The following is a 6,956-nucleotide window of genomic DNA, read 5'->3' on the forward strand; positions in this document are numbered from 1 at the left end:
CAGCAGGTAGGGTTACTACAGCAGGTAGGGTTACTACAGCAGGTAGGGTTACTACAGCAGGTAGGGTTACTACAGCAGGTAGGGTTACTACAGCAGGTAGGGTTACTGGTGCTACGGCAGGTAGGGCTACTGGTGCTACGGCAGGTAGGGCTACTGGTGCTACAGCAGGTAGGGTTACTGGTGATACATCAGGTAGGGTTACTGGTGATACAGCAGGTAGGGTTACTGGTGATACAGCAGGTAGGGTTACTGGTGATACAGCAGGTAGGGTTACTGGTGATACAGCAGGTAGGGTTACTACAGCAGGTAGGGTTACTGGTGCTACGGCAGGTAGGGTTACTGGTGCTACGGCAGGTAGGGTTACTGGTGATACGGCAGGTAGGGCTACTGGTGATACGGCAGGTAGGGTTACTGGTGATACAGCAGGTAGGGTTACTACAGCAGGTAGGGTTACTGGTGCTACGGCATGTAGGGTTACTGGTGATACGGCAGGTAGGGCTACTGGTGATACGGCAGGTAGGGTTACTGGGGATACGGCAGGTAGGGTTACTGGGGATACAGCAGGTAGGGTTACTGGTGATACAGCAGGTAGGGTTACTGGTGATACAGCAGGTAGGGTTACTGGGGCTACAGCAGGTAGGGTTACTACAGCAGGTAGGGTTACTACAGCAGGTAGGGTTACTACAGCAGGTAGGGTTACTACAGCAGGTAGGGTTACTACAGCAGGTAGGGTTACTACAGCAGGTAGGGCTACTGGTGCTACAGCAGGTAGGGTTACTGGTGATACAGCAGGTAGGGTTACTGGTGATACGGCAGGTAGGGTTACTGGTGATACGGCAGGTAGGGCTACTGGTGATACGGCAGGTAGGGCTACTGGTGATACGGCAGGTAGGGTTACTGGTGACACAGCAGGTAGGGTTACTACAAAAGGTAGGGTTACTGGTGCTACAGCATGTAGGGTTACTGGTGATACGGCAGGTAGGGCTACTGGTGATACGGCAGGTAGGGTTACTGGGGATACAGCAGGTAGGGTTACTGGTGATACAGCAGGTAGGGTTACTACAGCAGGTAGGGTTACTTGGGCTACAGCTGGTAGGTTTACTGGGGCTACAGCAGGTAGAGTTACTGGTGATACGGCAGGTAGGGCTACTGGTGATACGGCAGGTAGGGCTACTGGTGATACGGCAGGTAGGGCTACTGGTGATACGGCAGGTAGGGTTACTGGGGATACGGCAGGTAGGGTTACTGGTGATACGGCAGGTAGGGTTACTGGTGATACGGCAGGTAGGGTTACTGGTGATACGGCAGGTAGGGTTACTGGTGATACGGCAGGTAGGGTTACTGGTGATACGGCAGGTAGGGTTACTGGTGATACGGCAGGTAGGGTTACTGGTGATACGGCAGGTAGGGTTACTGGTGATACGGCAGGTAGGGTTACTGGTGATACGGCAGGTAGGGTTACTGGTGATACGGCAGGTAGGGTTACTGGTGATACGGCAGGTAGGGTTACTGGGGCTACGGCAGGTAGGGTTACTGGGGCTACGGCAGGTAGGGTTACTGGGGCTACGGCAGGTAGGGTTACTGGGGCTACGGCAGGTAGGGTTACTGGGGCTACGGCAGGTAGGGTTACTGGTGATACGGCAGGTAGGGTTATTGGTGATACAGCAGGTAGGGTTATTACAGCAGGTAGGGTTTCTGGTGATACAGCAGGTAGGGTTACTACAGCAGGTAGGGTTACTGGTGCTACGGCAGGTAGGGCTACTGGTGATACGGCAGGTAGGGCTACTGGTGATACGGCAGGTAGGGTTACTGGGGATACAGCAGGTAGGGTTACTGGGGATACAGCAGGTAGGGTTACTGGTGATACAGCAGGTAGGGTTACTACAGCTGGTAGGGTTACTGGGGAAACAGCTGGTAGGGTTACTGGGGCAACAGCTGGTAGGGTTACTGGTGATACAGCAGGTAGGGTTACTGGTGATACAGCAGGTAGGGTTACTGGTGATACAGCAGGTAGGGTTACTGGGGCTACAGCAGGTAGGGTTACTGGGGCTACGGCAGGTAGGGTTACTGGGGCTACGGCAGGTAGGGTTACTGGGGCTACGGCAGGTAGGGTTACTGGTGATATGGCAGGTAGGGTTACTACAGCAGGTAGGGTTACTGGTTATACAGCAGGTAGGTTACTGGGGCTACAGCAGGTAGAGTTACTGGTGATACGGCAGGTAGGGTTACTGGTGATACGGCAGGTAGGGCTACTGGTGATGCGGCAGGTAGGGTTACTGGGGCAACGGCAGGTAGGGTTACTGGGGCAACGGCAGGTAGGGTTACTGGGGCAACGGCAGGTAGGGTTACTGGTGATACAGCAGGTAGGGTTACTGGTGATACAGCAGGTAGGGTTACTGGTGATACAGCAGGTAGGATTACTGGTGCTACAGCAGGTAGGGTTACTGGGGCTACGGCAGGTAGGGTTACTGGTGCTAAGGCAGGTAGGGTTACTGGTGATAGAGCAGGTAGGGTTACTGGGGCTACAGCAGGTAGGGTTACTGGGGCTACAGCAGGTAGGGTTACTGGGGCTACAGCAGGTAGGGTTACTGGGGCTACAGCAGGTAGGGTTACTGGGGCTACAGCAGGTAGGGTTACTGGGGCTACAGCAGGTAGGGTTACTGGGGCTACAGCAGGTAGGGTTACTGGGGCTACAGCAGGTAGGGTTACTGGGGCTACAGCAGGTAGGGTTACTGGTGCTACAGCAGGTAGGGTTACTGGTGATACAGCAGGTAGGGTTACTGGTGATACAGCAGGTAGGGTTACTGGTGATACAGCAGGTAGGGTTACTGGTGATACAGCAGGTAGGGTTACTGGTGATACAGCAGGTAGGGTTACTGGTGATACAGCAGGTTGGGTTACTGGTGATACAGCAGGTAGGGTTACTGGTGATACAGCAGGTAGGGTTACTGGTGATACAGCAGGTGGGTACTGGTGATCAAGAGGTAGGGTTACTGGGGATACAGCAGGTAGGGTTACTGGGGATACAGCAGGTAGGGTTACTGGGGATACAGCAGGTAGGGTTACTGGTGATACAGCAGGTAGGGTTATTACAGCAGGTAGGGTTTCTGGTGATACAGCAGGTAGGGTTACTACAGCAGGTAGGGTTACTGGTGCTACGGCAGGTAGGGTTACTGGTGCTACAGCAGGTAGGGTTACTGGTGATACAGCAGGTAGGGCTACTGGTGATACAGCAGGTAGGGTTACTACAGCAGGTAGGGTTACTGGTGCTACGGCAGGTTGGGCTACTGGTGATACAGCAGGTAGGGTTACTACAGCAGGTAGGGTTACTGGTGCTACGGCAGGTTGGGCTACTGGTGATACAGCAGGTAGGGCTACTGGTGATACAGCAGGTAGGGTTACTGGTGATACAGCAGGTAGGGTTACTGGTGATACAGCAGGTAGGGTTACTGGTGATACAGCAGGTAGGGTTACTGGTGATACAGTAGGTAGGGTTACTACAGCATGTAGGGTTACTACAGCAGGTAGGGTTACTGGTGATACAGCAGGTAGGGTTACTGGTGCTACAGCAGGTAGGGTTACTGGTGATACAGCAGGTAGGGTTACTGGTGATACAGCAGGTAGGGTTACTACAGCAGGTAGTGTTACTGGTGCTACGGCAGGTAGGGCTACTGGTGCTACGGCAGGTAGGGCTACTGGTGCTACGGCAGGTAGGGCTACTGGTGATACGGCAGGTAGGGCTACTGGTGATACAGCAGGTAGGGTTAGTGGTGATACAGCAGGTAGGGTTACTACAGCAGGTAGGGTTACTGGTGCTACAGCAGGTAGGGTTACTGGTGCTACGGCAGGTAGGGTTACTGGTGCTACGGCAGGTAGGGCTACTGGTGCTACGGCAGGTAGGGCTACTGGTGATACGGCAGGTAGGGTTACTGGTGATACGGCAGGTAGGGTTACTGGTGATACGGCAGGTAGGGTTACTGGTGATACGGCAGGTAGGGTTACTGGTGATACGGCAGGTAGGTTTACTGGTGATACAGCAGGTAGGGTTACTGGTGATACAGCAGGTAGGGTTACTGGTGCTAAAGCTAGACTCCTGAACACCTAGATCTCCTGCCACTGTCTGAACTCTAGCACGGGGGTTCTCAAACTCGGTTCACGGCCCCATGTGGGGTCACCTGATATGAAAATGGGGTCGTCCCCCCCAAAATAAATTGAAATTATGTATATATGTTAGTACCAGTCAAAGTGTGGAAACACCTACTTATTAAAGTTTGTCTTTTTACATTTTTCTACATGAACTGTAAGTGCACGTTGTGATTTATAATTATTTTAACCCTTCCTGAACCTGTGACCAGAAACAAGCTACATGGGGGCAATACAAGAATAAATTATCTATTGATTCTGTCTCTTCGCAGCAAAATCTACAGAGCTGGGATTGTTGTACGCCCCATATAATCTCAGCAAAAACAGAAACGTCCTCTCACTGTCAACTGCGTTTATTTTCATCAAACTTAACGTGTGTAAATATTTGTATGAACATAACAAGATTCAACAACTGAGACATAAACTGAACAAGTTCCACAGACATGTGAGTAACAGAAATAGAATAATGTGTCCCTGAATAAAGGCGGGGATCAAAATCAAAAGTAACAGTCAGTATCTGGTGTGGCCACCAGCTGCATTAAGTGCTGCAGTGCATCTCCTCATGGACTGCATCAGATTTGCCAGTTCTTGCTGTGAGATGTTACCCCACTCTTCCACCAAGGCACCTGCAAGTTCCCAGACATTTCTGGAGGGAATGGCCCTAACCCTCACCCTCCGATCCAACAGGTCCCAGACGTGCTCAATGGGATTGAGATCCGGGCTCTTCGCTGGCCATGGCAGAACACTGACATTCCTGTCTTGCAGGAAATCACGCACAGAACGAGCAGTATGGCTGGAGTCATTGTCATGCTGGAGGGTCATGTCAGGATGAGCCTGCAGGAAGGGTACCACATGAAGGTGGAGGATGTCTTCCCTGTAACGCACAGCGTTGAGATTGCCTGCAATGACAACAAGCTCAGTCCGATGATGCTGTGACACACCGCCCCAGACCATGACGAACCCTCCACCTCTAAATCGATCCCGCTCCAGAGTACAGGCCTCGGTGTAACGCTCATTCCTTCGACGATAAACGCGAATCCGACCATCACCCCTGGTGAGACAAAACCGCGACCTGTCAGTGAAGAGCACTTTTTGCCCGTCCTGTCTGGTCCAGCGACGGTGGGTTTGTGCCCACCCATATCTACGGTTGCTGTACATAACTTTAACCCAATGTGTAAGAGATTCACCAAAATGAAAGTAATCCAGGCATATGTAAATAAATTCTAGCTGTACTTTATCAAACACCTTTTCAAAATCTACTATGAAGACCAGACCTGGTGTCTTTGATGTTTTAATAATGTTCAATTGTTTCAAGTAATTGTCTTATATTATCTCCAATATAGCGTCCGTGTGTAAAAACCTGTCTGATCAGGATGAACAATAATATCTGGTAAAACCTTTTTTTGTTATTCTATGTGCTTTGCATTTCACCAGGATTTTGGCATCACAGCATTGAAGTTGTGATGTTTATTTTTAAATGGACTGGATCTTTATTCTTACCACCTGGGTCCTGTTTTAGTAGTAATGAAATCAGACCTTCTTTTTGAGTACCTGGAAGTCTACCATTTGTAATTTATATCATGCTAATAATGGACATTTGAGTACATCAAATAAATGTCTGGTATCCCATCATGCCCTGGTGTTTTTCCAGACTGAAAATATTTTATTGCCTCAAAGTTACTATTTTGTAAGTTGGCCTTCGCACCGGTCTTTCTGTAATTGTGTTAATTTTACATTATTATTATTATTATTATTATTATTATTATTATTATTATTATTATTATTATTATTATTTGGGAATAAATCCTTAACATAATTCAGTGGAAATTGAGATTTTCTTCCTCTTTCATAATATAGTTGGATGAATCATGGATGACCATCATTTGTAACGAGTTTCTCTCAATTCTTTTTGGTTGTATTTCTATGTTGAAGATTCAATATTTCTTGTTGAATTTTTCCCCCATTATTTTCTATCCAATTCTCTTTATTGTTGTAATACATTACACTTCATCGTTCTTGAATAAGTTCCTCCATTTCTTTTAGTGTTTTTCTTTCTTACTTTTAGTGTTTTTCTTCTAACCTATTTTGTGCCTCTACAGTTTCCATTACCATCTACCTGTTCTGTTACTTTCTCTGTTTCCTTTATTAGTCTCATCTCTTTTGATCTAAACTGCTTTAGTTTAATGATGAGTATTGAATGGCCTCTAAAAGTACATGTCAGTGTCCCGTACAGTAAGGGGATCTGCTGTACCTATGTTGTGCTGAATTATTATTATTATTATTATTTACATTTAAGTCATTTATTATTATCCAAAGATGGAAATGGGTTTAATGGGCCATTCCTCATGTCAAGTCATTAACTGGGTTAATTAACTGGGTTAATGGGTTCCTCATGTCAAGTCATTAACTGACTCCTCTCTCTCTCTCTCTCTCTCTCTCTCTCTCTCTCTCTCTGTCTCTCTCTCTCTCTGTGTCTCTCTCTGTCTCTCTGTGTGTCTCTCTGTGTCTCTCTCTGTCTCTCTCTGTCTCTCTGTCTCTCTGTGTCTCTCTGTCTCTGTCTCTCTGTGTCTCTCTCTGTCTCTCTGTCTCTCTCTGTCTCTCTGTGTCTCTCTGTCTCTGTGTCTCTGTGTCTCTCTGTGTCTCTCTGTGTCTCTCTCTCTCTCTCTGTGTCTCTCTGTGTCTCTCTGTGTCTCTCTCTCTCTCTCTGTGTCTCTCTCTGTCTCTCTGTCTCTCTGTGTCTCTCTGTCTCTCTGTGTCTCTCTGTCTCTCTGTGTCTCTCTGTGTCTCTGTGTTCTCTGTGTCTCTCTGTGTCT

The sequence above is a fragment of the Salmo trutta genome, unplaced genomic scaffold, assembly GCF_901001165.1.
Source record: "Salmo trutta unplaced genomic scaffold, fSalTru1.1, whole genome shotgun sequence".
Lineage (NCBI taxonomy): Eukaryota > Metazoa > Chordata > Actinopteri > Salmoniformes > Salmonidae > Salmo > Salmo trutta.